The 16,308-nt window shown below is 40.8% G+C and overlaps 1 protein-coding gene and 1 pseudogene across 1 annotated transcript in view; both read right to left on the bottom strand.

The window, feature by feature from the left end:
- The window catches only part of FER (fer (fps/fes related) tyrosine kinase), a 498,838-nt gene that overhangs the window by 453,673 nt on the left and 28,857 nt on the right, over window positions 1–16,308 (bottom strand). The window lies entirely within an intron of this gene.
- The window catches only part of LOC105552520, a 36,633-nt pseudogene continuing 22,805 nt past the window's right edge, over window positions 2,481–16,308 (bottom strand).

Raw genomic sequence — 16,308 nt, 5'->3', positions numbered from 1 at the left:
AGTCCCAAAGAGGGTGTTATAGGGTGTCACAGCCCTGGCTCAGGGAGTCCCAAGGTCTGGGCTCCCAGAAGGGCCACAGATCTTCTCTCTCTCTCGTCGCACGCAACGTGGCAACCGGAGGGCATGTTTCCACTGTGTTTGTGTTACAGCTCTTTTAGCCCACCATTCGGTGGGTCCCAAGCACTTGTCCCATGTCCAGAAAGAATGAGGTATGCAGACAACTGGAGGATGAGCAAGGCAGAGAGGAGCGTCACTGAGCGAAAGAATAGCTCTCAGGAGATCCGAAGTGGGTAGGTCCTTTCTGCAGGCAGGTTATCCCAGTGTCTGTTGAATTCAGAAGGGAGGTAGCTCCGTTCCGCAAGCAGGTCATCCGGATGAATGTGTGTCTAGCTGAGCCTGGATTTTATGTGCTCAGAATCAGGGAACTGCATACTGATTCATCCATGGGCAGCCACGGTGCGCCTGGAAAAAGCACCATCAAATTTGCCAAACGGTCATCAATGAAGTTCTCACTCTGGGCCACGGACTTCACCTGGAACTGGCAGCCCAGCCCGCAGGCTTCAGGTCATCCCTGGCCTGAGGTAAGGTTTCACCAGGGGCCCACCCCTTTCTGCCTAGGAACCTGTCTGCCTTTAACATGCCATCCACGGCACCCAAACTGACTGTGCCAAGAGGTGTCTATAGGCCAGTGCCAAGCTGCCTTCAGCCCCTGCAGCCCCTCCTCCCATCTTTATTGTTACCCAAAGTCCAGAGGGGACCACGATGGCAAGGGGCTGGCAGGTCAGCACCACTCTGAGCACACACATACCCGGCCGGGTTGCAAAAGTGTCTGGGCTTGGCCACAACTTTGCTTCCCCCTGGAGCAGGCGCCAGGAGCAGGGAGAGGCCAGGAGCAGGGAGAGGCCAGGAGCGAGAGCAGGCACTTTCAAACCTGCAGGGGCAGGGGGCTTCCTGGGACCCAAGCCGCAACTGGGCAGCTGCAGCTGCACCCAGGAGCACAAAGCTCCCGCCTGTTCCCAGCCCCTGCCGGCTCTGCAGAGTGCAGAGCCCTGGCCACACCTCCCCAGCCACAGCTGGCGTCTCCACAGTAGCTGCTCCAGACAGGCTGCCACCACCATCATTAGCAATGTCAAAAGTCAGAGGAAGATGTAAAAACTGCAAAAATCTCATCACCAAGCAGTACTTCAAAAGTTCCTACTAATAATGGAAAAAAAAATAGTGTTTAAGAAAAAACAAAAATTTGGCCGGGCGCGGTGGCTCACGCCTGTAATCCCAGCACTTTGGGAGGCCGAGTGGGTGGATCACAAGGTCAGGAGATCGAGACCATCCTGGCTAACACGGTGAAACCTCATCTCCACTAAACATACAAAAATTAGCCGGGCATGGTAGCGGGCGCCTATAGTCCCAGCTGCTTGGGAGGCTGAGACAGGAGAATTACGTGAACCCGGAAGGCAGAGCTTGCAGTGAGCCCAGATCACCACTGCACTCCAGCCTGGGCGACAGAGCGAGATTCCGTCCCAAAAGAAAAAACAAAAACCAAAAATTTAAACATATCACCAACAAATAAAGAAGTACAACCTTATTCCATAAGTTTCACAGCATGGTTTTAGTGAGTCCAGTACTACCCCAACCAGTCCAAAAGATATTCTGGCAAAGAAAAGTTAACAAAATCCTGAGATTTCACACTGGATATTCCAATATGAAAAGAAGCAGGCAGAGAATGAATAGACCAAACTAGGGAAAGTCAAGAAAATATCTAAAAATATCTAAAGAGAAAAGTCCCTCTGTATCAGCATAGGGCTTTAGAAAACATAGGGAGGACAGCACTGGCTTACAATTTTCCAGAGCTCTGTGACGAACTGGTGAATGAAATTTAAGTCCAGGCATATAGGATGTTTAAGGAACTCTTTAAAAGTGAGTAAATCTCAGGGCCTCCAACAAAGCCAAACTCAACCCCAGCCAGTATCTCTCCACTCATTTACCTCCACACTCACATGCCACAGAAACTGAAATTAGAAGGAAAACCCAGCTTGTGGTCCAGACAAGATAGCACAGACCATTTTTCCCAGTTAATCCCCAATAAGCACAAATATAAACAAATAATACAAGGGACAACTAAAGAACTCTGGAAGGTGGAAAGATGAAGGTAAACTCCTTTGAAACCCTACAACTAGAAGAACAGCACAGAGGCAGGATGTCTTACGCCTACCTCACCCAAGTGAAGAAAGCCACCCAGACCTGGTTTTTCCCAGGCACAGCCTAGTAGCAGAAGGCAGCCCATGTAGGCCAATTCCTCCCAGAATAGAACAGGTGTCCCTCTGACAAATATCAAGGAAGCCAGACACCACCAGCAAGAGAGATTAATCAGGAACCTCAACAAAAACAAATAGCCAGGGGAAACACTCTCCTTCACCATGAGGCCTGAGACTCCCCTCCTTTTTTTTTTCCAGTTTGCTCGTTTTTTAATTTCTAAAGCTCCGTCATAAACTTCTAGCAGGTGCCCATGTCACCTGCCACACTCACACCAGGTTGTCTGTGTAGCCAGCAAACAAAGAACAGACCAGGCCAGGGAGGTACACTGGGGCAGTTCTGCCTTGCTGCCAGTACTGATAACTTCTTGCTTCAGTTCATCTACGATGATAAGTCCCAGATCTTGATGCCGGGGCCCACGACAACACAGAGCCAGTAGCAGTTGGTACTGAAGCATAGGGTGTTGATAATGCCCTCACTATCTAGCATATAAAGGTGTTTGTCTTCATTGAGATCCCATAGCATGGCCTGGCCATCCTTGCCTCCAGATGCACAGAGGGATCCATCTGGAGAGACAGTCACAGTGTTCAGATAACCTGTGTGGCCAATGTGGTTGGTCTTCAGCTTGCAGTTAGCCAGATTCCATACCTTGAGCAGCTTGTCCCAGCTACAGGAGACAGTGATAGGGTTGCTGCTGTTAGGCAAGAAGCGAACACAAGACACCCACTCTGTGACTCTCATACTAGACAGTGTATCTGCACATACCCAGGTGTTGGGAACAGGCCCCCAAATCTGGCCATAAACTGGCCCCAAAACTGGCCATAAACAAAATCTCTGCAGCACTGTGATGTGTTCATGGTGGCCACAATGCCCTGGAAGGCTGTCGGTTTACTGGAATGAGTGCAAGGAATGCCTGGCCCACCCAGGATGGAAAACCGCTTCAGGTGTTCCTAAGCCACAAACAATAGCACGAGCGATCTGTGCCTTAGGGACTTGTTCCTGCTGCAGATGACTAGCCAGAGCCCATCCCTTTGTTTCAGCCCATTCCTTTGTTTCCCATAAGGAATACTTTTAGTAAATCTATAATCTATAGAAACAATGCTTATCACTGGCTTGCTGTCAATAAATATGTGGGTAAATCTCTGTTCGGGGCTCTCAGCTGTGAAGGCTGTGAGACCCCTGATTTCCCACTCCACATGCTATATTTCTGTGTGTGTGTCTTTAATTCCTCTAGCGCCACTGGGTTAGGGTCTCCACGACCGAGTTGGTCTCGGCACCCAGGGTATTCTATAACTTGATGGTTTTATCTCATGAGCCACAGGCAATCTGCTGGTTGTTAGGGGAGGCCACATTCGGCATGTCCTTGTATGGCCGACAAACTGTCTCATGGTAATGCCCATTGTGAAATCCCAGAGGCACGGGGTTCCATCCAAGGAGCCTGACAGGACAATGTGACCATCTGAGGAGATGACCAAGTCACTAAGAAAGTGGGAGTGACCACACATAGCATGTTGTGGGATGCCATAGTTGGTATCTTCCCTGCTCAGTTTCTACATAATGATGCTCTTGTCTTGAGAGGTGGACAGGATCATGTCCAGGAACTGTGGAGTAGCAGTGATCTGGGTTACCCAGCAGTTGGGGCCCTGAGGGTGCCACAAAGGGTCATCTGCTCAGTCACAGTGATGGCAATTCGAGATTCCTCTTTTCCATCAAGAGAAACAAAGGCAGGCACGAAGAACCAGAAGAGAGGGGGCCTGCTCAGGAACTTCTGTCTCCACAAGCAGCCCGGTCAAGAACCTTGGTCTTCACAGGTCTGAGGATCTCCTTCTCTATCCAGAGACATCAGAACAGGCAGTCGGAACTGGCAAGCAAAACCCAGTTTTGCTAGCTATCCAATCTCAGGAAGCCTCTTGTTCTTCACAGGTCCAAGACTCTCCTCCCCTGTCCAGAGACATCAGGGTAGCAGGGAGCATGGTAAGGAAATCCCAGCCCATCCCTTCCCCAGCAATAGATATACACTAACTCAGCATAAGAATGAATCTCCTACTCCCTCAGGCAGCACCACCAGAGATCAGTGAGAGCCCTAGTGCCACCAGATACAAGAAGCCAACCAAAACAACAGTGCAGACTCAAAATTAAACTATCATTGGAACCACAACCCACAAAAATATAAGCTAAGACCTGCATGATAAACCTAAACAGGATGATTGCTTGTGAAAATAAAAGGTTGAACTAGTCCTCAGAATCTCCTAACATATTAGACAAAATATTTAAGTTTCAAACAGAAATCACCTGTCACACCAAAAACCAAGAAAAACTATAACTTGAATGAGAAAAGACAATCAACCAATGCAAACACCTAGATGAATCAGCTGTTGAAATTATCTGACAAGAATTGTAAAACAACTATCATAAAAACGCTTCGACAATCATTTATAAATTCTCTTAAAACAAATGTAAAAATAGAAGATCTAAGCAAGGAAATACAGTTATAAAAGCAACCAGATGAAAATTATGTAACTAAGAAATGCAATAACAAAAGACAAGCTAGATAGGCTCAGTAGCAGAGTGAAGATGACACAGGATACAATCAACGAGCTTATGGACAGAACAACAGAATTCACCCAATCCAAACAACCCAGAAAAAAATAGACAGAAAAAATTAAGAAAGCCTCACAGACCTGTGGGACAACAACAAAAGATCCAACATTTGTATCATCAGAGTGCAAGGAGAAGAGAAAGAGAGCCAGACTGAAAGATAATTCAAAGAAACATGGTCCAGCCTGCTGTATAGCTACAGAAATCAAGACAGTGTGCTATTTATTAGTCGAAGACAGACAACAGATCAATGAAACAGAGAATCCAGAAATAACCAACACAAATATGTTCAACTGATTTTTGACAAAGGGCTAATAGTAATCCAACAGAAGAAGAATAGCCTTTTCAACAAACAGTACAGGGGCAATTAGGCATCTATTGGCATAAAAGAAAAAAGAACCTTGACTGACAACTGTTACAAAATTTAACTCAGCCCTGGCACAGTGGCTCACACCTGTAACCCCAGCACTTTGGGAGGCCAAAGCAGGCATATTGCTTGAGCCCAGGAGTTCAAGATCAGCCTGGGCAACAAAGCGCAACCCCATCTCTACCAAAAAAATAAAAAGAAAACAAAAATTTAACTCAAAAGGATTATGGACTTAAATGTAAACATAAAGCTGCTTAAAGCTGCTAACATTTAGAGAAAAAAATACAGGAGGAAATCTTTAAGATCTAAAGCTAGGCAGAGTTCTTAGATTTGACACCAAAACCACAATCCAAAAACGAAAAAAATGAATAAAATAGACCTCATCAAAAGTAAAATATTTTGCTCATGTGAACAAGATGAAAACAAGTTGCAACTTCTGGCTTCCAGTGGGCATGTAAGAAAATTGGTCTATGCAGGAGGTTGAGGGGGGAGGATCACTTAAGGCCAGGAGTTCAAGTCCAGCTTGGGCAACATAGCAAGAGCTCATCTCTAAAAACAAAAAAACAAAAAAGAAAAAAAATACTTGGAAGTCACTAGGCCATCCTCTCAACAAGAAAAGCTAAACAAACTGAAAAATCTACAACTCTTCTCAGATCAGTAAGAGAAATGAAGTCACATGGCAAACCCCTGCCCCACAAATTGGAGGAACAGGTGACTACAAAGAATCCCATCATACTGAAGCAGAAAACTCAGCAGGAACCAGTGCAGGGTAGGAAAAACTGAACTGTAATTGACAAACTGCTGAAGACTCAGTGCCAACAAGTGGGAAACTTAAAAATGTCAGGGGGACTCAGTCATAGAAGAGCCTTCATACTCTTACTAATTTCACCTCCAGTAAATCAACATGGTTCTCACAGTATGTATTACAGGGTGGAGGTAAAAAAAAAACAAAAAAACAAAAAAACAAAAAAACCCCTACTACTTCTGACGGAGGGGGGAAGCAAAATCATTTTTAAATAAGCTAGAACATTCTGTTCTTCATAAGGTCTTTCCCTCAGGACAAACTAGTCAGAGCCTGCTGGGGTTTTATCAGAGCCTAACTAACTTATAGGAAGGGAAATAGGAAATACACCAATTGCAGCCCATACTAGCCATGCTGTCTTACCTTGGGAGGCAGGGGATAGTTTTAACAAACATCTGTGAAAGTCACACCCAGAGACACAGAGACTCATTAAAGGACTGAGATCTAATCATTGGACTGTAGAATGCTTCCTATCGCCCAATACCTTACTGCCACATTACTAAAGGCCTATTTACAAAGCAGCTCCTTTTACCCAAGACATCAGCTTCAGCTATCCAGAAAAATTTATATGGCATACTAAAAGGCAAAAAAACAGTCTAGGCTGGGCATGGTGGCTCATGCCTATAATCCCAGCACTTTGGGAGGCCAAGGCAGGTGGATCATCTGAGGTCAGGAGTTCAAGACCAGCCTGGCCAACATGGTGAAACGCCATCTCTAGTAAAAATACAAAAATTGGCCAGGCGTGGTAGCAGGCACCTGTAATCCCAGCTACTTGGGAGGCTGAGGCAGGACAATCGCTTGAACCCAGGAAGCAGAGGTTGCTGTATGCCAAGATCACGCCACTGCACTCCAGCCTGGGTGACAGAGTGAGACTCCATCTCAAACAAACAAAAAAACACAGTCTGAAGAAACAGAGCTAGTATAAGAACCAGACTCAGACATGGCAAACGATGTGAGAATTATCAGATCGATTACTAAAAACAACTATAATTAATATGCTAAGGGTTCTAATGGATAAAATAGACTGCATAAAAGAACAGATAGGCAATGTAAGCAGAGAAATGGAAATTATAAGACAGAACCAAAAAGAAACACTAGAGATCAAAAACACTGTAACAGAAATGAAGAATGCCTACGTTGGGTTCAATTAAGTTGATAGGCTCAGTCTAGTAGACTGGACACAGCTGAGGAAATCTAGAGGATATCCCAACAGATACCTAAAAAAAAATACAAAGCAAACAGAAAAAAGACTGAAAAAATACAGAGCAGAATACACAAAAACTGTGGGATAACTATAAAAGGTGTAACATACACGTAATGGGAATGCCAAAAGAAGAATGAGAGAAAGGAACGGAAAAAATATTTGAAACAACAATAAATGACAATTTCACCAAATCAATGTCAAGTACTAAACAATCAATCTAAAAAGCTCAGAAAACTCCAAGCAGGATAATGATTAAAAAACAAACAAACAACAACAACAACAACAAAACTACATCTAGGCATATCACAATTCAAACTACAGAAAATAAAAGATAAAGAAAAAATTCTGAAAGAAGCCAGTGGAAAAAAGACATTACCTACCAAAAAGCAAAGAGAATAATTACATTGACGTTACCTCCAAAACTATATAAGAAGGGATTGAAGTGAATTATTTAAAATCTTAAGATAAAAAGTAAAAAATTTAAAAACAAAACACACCAACCTAGAATTATGTATCTTGCAGAATTATCCTTCAAAAGTGAAAGAGAAACAGTTTCTCAAACATAAAAATTGAGGGAATTTGTTGCCAGTAGACCCAACTTGCAAGAAATGTCCAAAAGAAAAGTTCTTCAGGGGGAAGAAAAATGATAGAGGTCAGAAACTGACATCTACATAAAGAAAAGCACTGGAGATGAGTAAGTGAAGGTAGGATTTAAAGAACACTCGTTTTTCTTACTCTCAATTGATCTAACACATAAGCATTTGTTCAAAATAGCAGCAACAATATATTCGATTATGTATGCTCGTGTGTGTATATAGATATATGCTTATGTATGTTTATCTATAAGTGAAATAAATAACAGCAATGGTACAAAGGATGGAGGTGGTAATTAGTATTTTATTATTTTGATCCTACTAAAATCCGGAACAAAGCAAGGCTGTCCCCTGTCACCTCTCCTTCTCAACATCTTACTGGAAGTCCTACTAATGCAATAAGATAGGAAGGAGACATTAAAAGTGTACTGATCAGGAAAAATAAAATAAAACTGTGTTTGTTCACAGATGACAAGATTGTCTGTGTAGAAAACTTGAAAGAATTGACCCAAAGAACTCCTTGAACTAATAAGCAATTACAGCAATGGTAGGCTTCAAGGCTAATACACAAAAGTCAATTGCTTTCCTATATACCAGCAATGAATAAGTACAATTTGAAAGTAAAAACACAATACCATTTATATTTGTAGCCTCCAAAATGACATACTTACATTTACATATAAATCTAACAAAATGTGTTCAAGATGAACACAAGAAAAACACATTTCTGATTAAAGAAATCAAAGAACTAAATAAATGAAGAGATATTCCATGTGCATGGACAAGAAGAGTCAATATTGTGAAAATGTCAATTCTTCCCAATTTCATTTACAGATTCAATTTAATCCCAATCAAAATCTTACCAAGTTATTTTGTGGATATCAATAAATAGATTCTGGCAAAAGACCCAGAATAGCCAACACAGCATTAAAGGAGAAGAATCAAGTTGGAGGACTGACACTGCCCAATTTCAAGACTTACAATAAAGTTACAGTAATCAAGGCAAGTGTGGTATGAGCAAAAGAACAGACAAATAGATCAATAGAAGAGAACAGAGTACAGAAATAGACCAACAAAAAATGCAGTCAACTGTTCTTTGATAAAAAAAGCAATACAACCAAGAAAAGATAGTCTTTTCAACATAACGGTCCTAGAACAATTGGACATCCACTTGCAAAAAAAAAAAAGAGCCTAGACACAGATTTTACACAATTCACAAAAATTAACTCAAATGTAAAATGCAAAAGTAAAACTCCTAGAGGACAACATGGAGAAAATTTAGATTCCCTTGAGTTTGAGTATGACTTTTGAGATTTAACACCAAAGGCACAATCCATGAAGGAAAGAATAAGCTGAACTTCATTAAAATTACATTTTCTGCTCTTTGAAACACACTGTCAAGAGAATGAAAAGACAGACCACAAACTGGTAAAATATATTTATAACAGATATCTCCAATAAAGGACTGTTATCCAAAATATACAAAGAATAATAAGAAAACAACCCAATTTAAAAATGGGCCACAGACCTTAACAGACAACTCACCAAAGAATATATACGGACTTGGCCGGGCGCAGTGGCTCACGTCTATAATCCCAGCACTTTGGGAGGCTGAGGCGGGCGGATCATGAGGTCAGGAGTTCAAGACCAGCCTGACCAACATAGTGAAACCCCATCTCTACTAGAAAAAAAATAGAAAAATTAGCCGGGCATGGTGGTGTGTGCCTGTAATCTCAGCTACTTGGGAGGCTGAGGCAGGAGAATGGCATGAACCTGGAAGACGGAGTTTACAGTGAGCCGAGATCCCGCCACTGCACTCCAGCCTGGGCGAAGATAGAGCGAGACTCTGTTTGAAAAAAAAAAAAAAAATACACGGACAGAAAATAAGCATATGAAAAGATGCTCCACATCACATGACTTCCAGGAAATGCACATTAAAACAACATTGAGATACCACCTCACATTTATCAGAACAGCCAAAATCCGGGACACTGTTAATGCTGGTGAGGACGTCAAGCAACAGGAACTCTCATTTATTGCTGGTAAGAATGCAAAATGGTATAGCCATTTTGGAAGACAGTTTGGACACCTCCGAAGACAGTTTGGCAGTTTCTTACAAAACTAAATGTACTCTTACCATACAAAATGCAATCATATTAACTATGATTAAATTAAATGCCCCATAAGTCCTTGGTATGGAAAGGGTTGAAATTTTATATCCACACAAAAATCTGAACGTTGAACATCAATGTTTACAGCAGATTTATTTATAATTGCCAAAACTTGGAAGCAATCAAGATGTCTTTCAATAGGTGAATAGATGAACTGTGGTAAATACAAAAAATGGAATATTATTCAGCACTAAAAAGAACTGAACTATCAAACCATGAAAAGACATGTAGAAATTTAAATGCACCTTGCTAAATGAAGGAAGTCTATCAGAAAAGGCTATATATGGCACGATTATAACTATATGACATTCTGAAAAAAGCCTTACTATGAAGACAGTTGATATGATTTGGCTCTGTTTCCCCACCCAAATCTCATCTTGTAGCTCCCAGAATTCCCACGTGTTGTGGGAGGGACCCTGTGGGAGATGACTGAATCATGGGGGTGGGTCTTTCCCTTGCTATTCTCGTGATAGTGAATGGGTCTCACGAGATCTGATGGTTTTAAAAACAGGAGTTTCTCTACACAAGTTCTCTCTTTGCCTGCTGCCATCCACGTAAGATGTGACTTGCTCCTCTTTGCCTTCCACCACGATTGTGAGGCCTCCCCAGTCATGTAGAACTATAAGTCCAATAAACCTCTTTCTTTTGTAAAATTCCCAGTCTCAGGTATGTCTTTATCAGCAGTGTGAAAATGGACTAATACAACAGTAAAAAGATCAGTGATTGCCAGGGTTTAGAGGGAAGAGAGAAATGAATAGTTGGAGCACAGAGGATTTTTAGGACAGAGAAATTACCCTCTATGATGCTATAATGGTGGATACATGTCACTGTATATTTTTTCAAACCCATAAAATGTACAATGCCGAGTGAATCCTAATGTAAACTATAGTCTTTGGGGGATAATGGCATATCAGTGTAGGTTCATCAATTGTAAACGAATATACCACTCTGGTGAGAAATATTGCTAATAGAGGATGTGTAAGGGGTGGAAGTATGTGAGAAACCTATACCTTCCTCCAAATTTTGCTGTGAACTTAAAACTGTCCTAAAAAAATTCTATTATATAAAAATAAAAATAAGAATAAGACCAGCTACAGATTGGGAGCAAATACCTGCAAGCCATATCTGCAAGCCACATCTGCAAGCCATATATCTGACAAAGAACTACAATTTAGAACTATAAAGATCTTTCCAAATTCACCAGTTAAAACAACAACAACAACAACAATCCCAGGCTGGTCTCCAACTCCTGGCCTCAAGCAATCCTCCCACCTTAGCCTCCCAAAGTGCTGGGATTACAGGCATAGGCCAATATACCCAGCATGAAGAGGTCAATAAAATGAGATTTTTAAACAATAGTTCTATAATTTCCTGGATAGTAAGTATAAATCAGGCAGAAACAGAATATTATACAAAAGTGCATGCATGTTATTAGCAACAGTATCTACTTTTAAAAAGTATATTTTTAGAAAGTAAAACTAGTAAAAATCCTACTAAAATATCGACTATTTAGATTTATTTAAATCTATCTTATTTAATGTTATTTAATTTGGTATTTAGGATTAAGTGAGTGCTTACATGTTGAGTTTTCCATTCACATAAATAGTGATTTAAAACTTTTTTTAAAAACCATTAAAATTGCTATTTTCTAAAATCAGAAGTTTAATTTACGTAAATCTATAAATACATAATCTTTAAATAGAAATGGAAGTTATTAAATAGCAAAATGTAAAACAGATAACTAGTTTCCTTGGAAGGATAATAACATTCCCACAGTATTTCTTACGAATATAAGAGTATATGCAAGTATCTATATAAAATGTCTCCTGTTTTTCAACTTTTGCCTCCACAACTGGCAACTTTTACATTCTCCAAGTACAAAGATGGAAATATTGTTTTTACATAACATGAAATTTAATTAGTTTTAAATATTTGCTTTTTTGTAATTTGTAATAAATTGCCTAAATTGTGAGGGCAATTTATTTTTTAACAGGATTATGTTTTATGGTTGAAAATATTCATTTATTTCCTTTATTTTAACATTGATATGGAGATTCAACTATACTACTGGAAGTACGCTAATTTATAAAAATCAGAAATACATGAATAAATACTATGTAATAGAAATAGGAAATCCTTCATTCTTCCCCCAACATATAGTCTTATGAACTACAAGGAAATTCAATACAGCTTGAATTTATAATCCTTGGCTAATAAAAATCTATCAAAATTAGTTTATGGTTCAAGCTATATTATCAGAATATGTGTGTATAGTAATAAAGACTATAAAATAATTAATCAGTTAAAGTACAAGATGAATTATCATAAGGTATTTCCTACCTTTTACATGCTTCAATACTGACAGTTATAAGTCACAAATAAAGTGACTGTGTTTGAATAAAATATTAAGCTGCCATAGCAAAACAGAAACAAAGTCACAAAAAGCCACTAAGCATGCAAGTACAAACCAAAAAACTGACTTCACATGAATACAAAGTGAGGTCTTTTTTCAGAAGCACTTAAACACAGAAAGGAACAGTCACCAAAGCTTAGCTACCAAAACAAGATCATTCATTACCAATTAATATATGCTGACCTTTACTACCTATGGACATAATATTTAAAACTTCTCCTATGCTTTCTTTATTTGAAAGTGTTGGTTCTAACTCAGTTTAAGATAAAAGTTACATGCAAGTGAAACAGCACCTGACTGGCCAGCCTATTGGAACAACATTAACGGATGATGATCTCCCACTGAGAGAAAACAATTAATAAAAACTTTGAAAGTCTATAAACAAATGAACAATATGTTTGCTTTTAAATCAACTATTATATTTTTATTTTTAAACAACATTTGAAGTACTTATATTTAAAATTATTTAAGGAGAGCAGAATTATTAACATAAATGTTTTCTTTAAGGTATTGATATAAATCAACAAGCATTTATTAGGGAATCATGTGAAAGATAATTGTAAAGTATACAAAGATAAATGAAATCTAGATTACTGCCTTCAAACAATTTGCAGTGTAGTAAAAATAGGCAAGTTCACAGGTAATGAGGATACAATTAATTCATTCAAAATTCATTCATAGTACTGGTACCAAAACAGACATACAGGCAAATGGAACAGGACAGGGACCTCAGAAATAACACCACACATCTACAACCAACTGATCCTTGACAAACCTGACAAAAACAAGCAATGGGGAAAGGATCTACTATTCAATAAACAGTGCTGGGAAAACTGGCTAGCCATATACAGAAAACTGAAACTGGACCACTTCCTTACACCTTATACAAAAATTAACACAGATGGATTAAAGACTTAAAAGTTAAAACCAAAACCCTTAAAAATTTTAGAAGAAAACCTAAACAAAATCATTCAGGACATAGGCATGAGCAAAGACTTCATGAAGAAAACGCCAAAAGCAATTGCAACAAAAGCCAAAATTGATACATGGGATCTAGTTAAACTAAAGAGCTTCTGCACAGCAAAAGAAACGATCATCAGAGTGAATAGGCAACCTACAGAATGGGAGAAAATTTTTGCAATCTACCCATCTGACAAAGGTCTAATATCCAACTTAACAAGGAACTAAAACAAATTTACAAGAAAAAAACAACCCCATTTAAAAGTGGGCAAAGGATATGAACAGACACATCTCAAAAAAAGACATTTATGTAGCCAACAAACATGAAAAAAAGCTCCACTGATTGTTAAAGAAATGCAAATCAAAACCACAATGAGATACCCTCTCATGCCAGTCAGAATGGTGATTATCAAAAAGTCAAGAAAAAATAGATGCTGGCGAGGTTGTGGAGAAATAGGAATGCTTTCACACTGTTGGTGAGAATGTAAATTACTTCAACCATTGTGGAAGACAGTATGGCGATTCCTCAAGGATCTAGAACCAGAAATACGATTTGACCCAGCAATCCCATTATCGGGTCTACACCCAAAGAACATAAATCATTCTACTATAAAGACACACACACACATATGTTTATTGCAGCACTATTTAAAACAGCAGAGTCACAGAAGCAACTCAAGGGCCCATCAATGATAGACTGGATAAAGAAAATGTGGTAGATAAACACCGTGAAATACTATGCAGCCATAAAAAGGAATGAGATCATATCTTTTGCAGGGACATGGATGAAGTTGTAAGCCATCATCTTCGGCAAACTAACAAGGGAACAGAAAACCAAACATCACATGTTCTCACTCATAAGTGGGAGGTGAACAATCAGAACACATGGACACAGGGAGGGGAACAACACACCAGGGCCTGTTGCGGGGTGAGGAGGTGAGGGGAGGGAACTTAGAGGATGGGTCAATAGGTGCAGCAAACCACCGTGGCACACACATACCTATGTAATAAACCTGAAAGTTCTGCACATGTGTCCCAGAACTTAAAGCAAAACAAACAAACAAACAAAAACCACAATGAGATACTATCTCACACCACTCAGAATAGCTATTATTAAAAGTCAAAAACCAACAGATGCTGGTGAGGTTGTGGAGAAAAATGAATGCTTTTACATTGTTGGTGGTAGTGTAAATTAGTTCAACCTTTGTGGAAGACAGTGTGGCATCCTCAAAGACCTAGAGAAAGAAATACCATTTGACCCAGCAATCCCATTATGGGTATATACCCAATGAAATATAAATCATTCTATTATAAAGATACATGCATGCGTATGTTCACTGCCTCACTATCACAATAGCAAAGACATGGAATTAACCTAAATGGCCATGAATGATGGAATGGATAAAGAAAATGTGTACATACACACCACGGAATACTATGCAGCCATAAAAAGGAATGAGATTATGTCCTTTGAAAGGACATGGATGGAGCTGGAAGCCATAATTCTCAGCAAAGTAACGTTGGAACAGAAAACCAAATACCGCATATTCTTACTTATAAGTGGGAGCTGAACAATGAGAACACATGTACACAGGGCGGGGAATAATACCCACTGGGGCCTATGGGACAGCAGGGGTGCCCGGAAAGGGAGAGCGTCAGGAAGAATAGCTAATGAATGCTGAGCTTAATACGTAGGTGATGGGATGATCTGTGCAGCAAACCACCAGGGTACATGTTTATCTATATAATAAACCTGCACATCCTGCACATTTAATCGTGAGTTTATAACAGTTAAGGAAAAACTTAATAAAAGTAAATATCCTACTTAAAATTTACCCCTACCTCCTCCTAAAAAAGCTACACTTGTTCCAAATTTCATATACACTTCTCAAAGAAAACCTACCAAATCTATAAAACGCAAAAGCAAGGAAAGAAGGTAAAACAAGCCGCGGGGTTCCAAGATGGCCGAACAGGAACAGCTCCAGTCTACAGCTCCTACCGTGAGCAACGCAGAAGACGGGTGATTTCTGCATTTCCAAGTGAGAAACCAGGTTCATCTCGCTGTGGCTTGTCGGCCGGTGGGTGCAGGACAGAGGGTGCAGCCCACCGAGCATGAGCCAAAGCAGGGCAAGGCATCGCCTCACCCACAAAGCGCAAGGGGTCAGGGTACTCCCTTTCCTAGCCAAGGGAAACTGTGATAGATTGCCCCTGGAAAATTGGGTCACTCCCACCCTACTACTACACTTGTCCGACGATCTTAGCAAACACACCAGGATATTATATCCTGTGCCTGGCTTGAAGGGTCTCACGCCCATGAAGCCTTGCTCATTGCTAGCACAGCAGTCTGAGATCCCACTGCTAGGTGGCAGCGAGGCTGGGGGAGGGGCACCCGCCATGGCTGAGGCTTGAGTAGGTACACAAAGCGGCCTGTAGGCTCGAAATGGGTGGAGCCCACCGCAGCTCAAGGAGGCCTGCCTGCCTCTGTAGACTCCACCTCTAGGGGTAGGGTATAGTCCAACAAAAGGCAGAAGAAATCTCTACAGACTTAAATGTCCCTATCTGACAGCTTTGAAGAGAGTAGTGGCTCTCCCAGCACGGAGTTTGAGATCTGAGAACGAACAGACTGCCTCCAATGACCCCGAGTAGCCTAACTGGGAGGCCCCTCCCAGTAGGGGCAGACCGACACCTCACAGGGCCGGGTACCCCCCTGAGACGAAGCTTCCAGAGGAACCATCAGGCAGCAACATTTGCTGTTCAGCAATATTCGCTCTTCTGCAGCCTCTGCTGCTGATACCCAGGCAAACAGGGTCTGGAGTGGACCTCCAGCAAACTCCAACAGACCTGCAGCTGAGGGTCAAAGATACAACATACCAGAATCTCTGGGACACATTTAAAGCAGTGTGTAGAGGGAAATTTATAGCACTAAATGCCCACAAGAGAAAGCTGGAAA

Source organism: Mandrillus leucophaeus, unplaced genomic scaffold (assembly GCF_000951045.1).
Source record: "Mandrillus leucophaeus isolate KB7577 unplaced genomic scaffold, Mleu.le_1.0 Scaffold560, whole genome shotgun sequence".
Lineage (NCBI taxonomy): Eukaryota > Metazoa > Chordata > Mammalia > Primates > Cercopithecidae > Mandrillus > Mandrillus leucophaeus.
The sequence above is the reverse complement of the archived record's forward strand: the minus strand, read 5'-3'. Positions and strand labels throughout refer to the sequence as shown.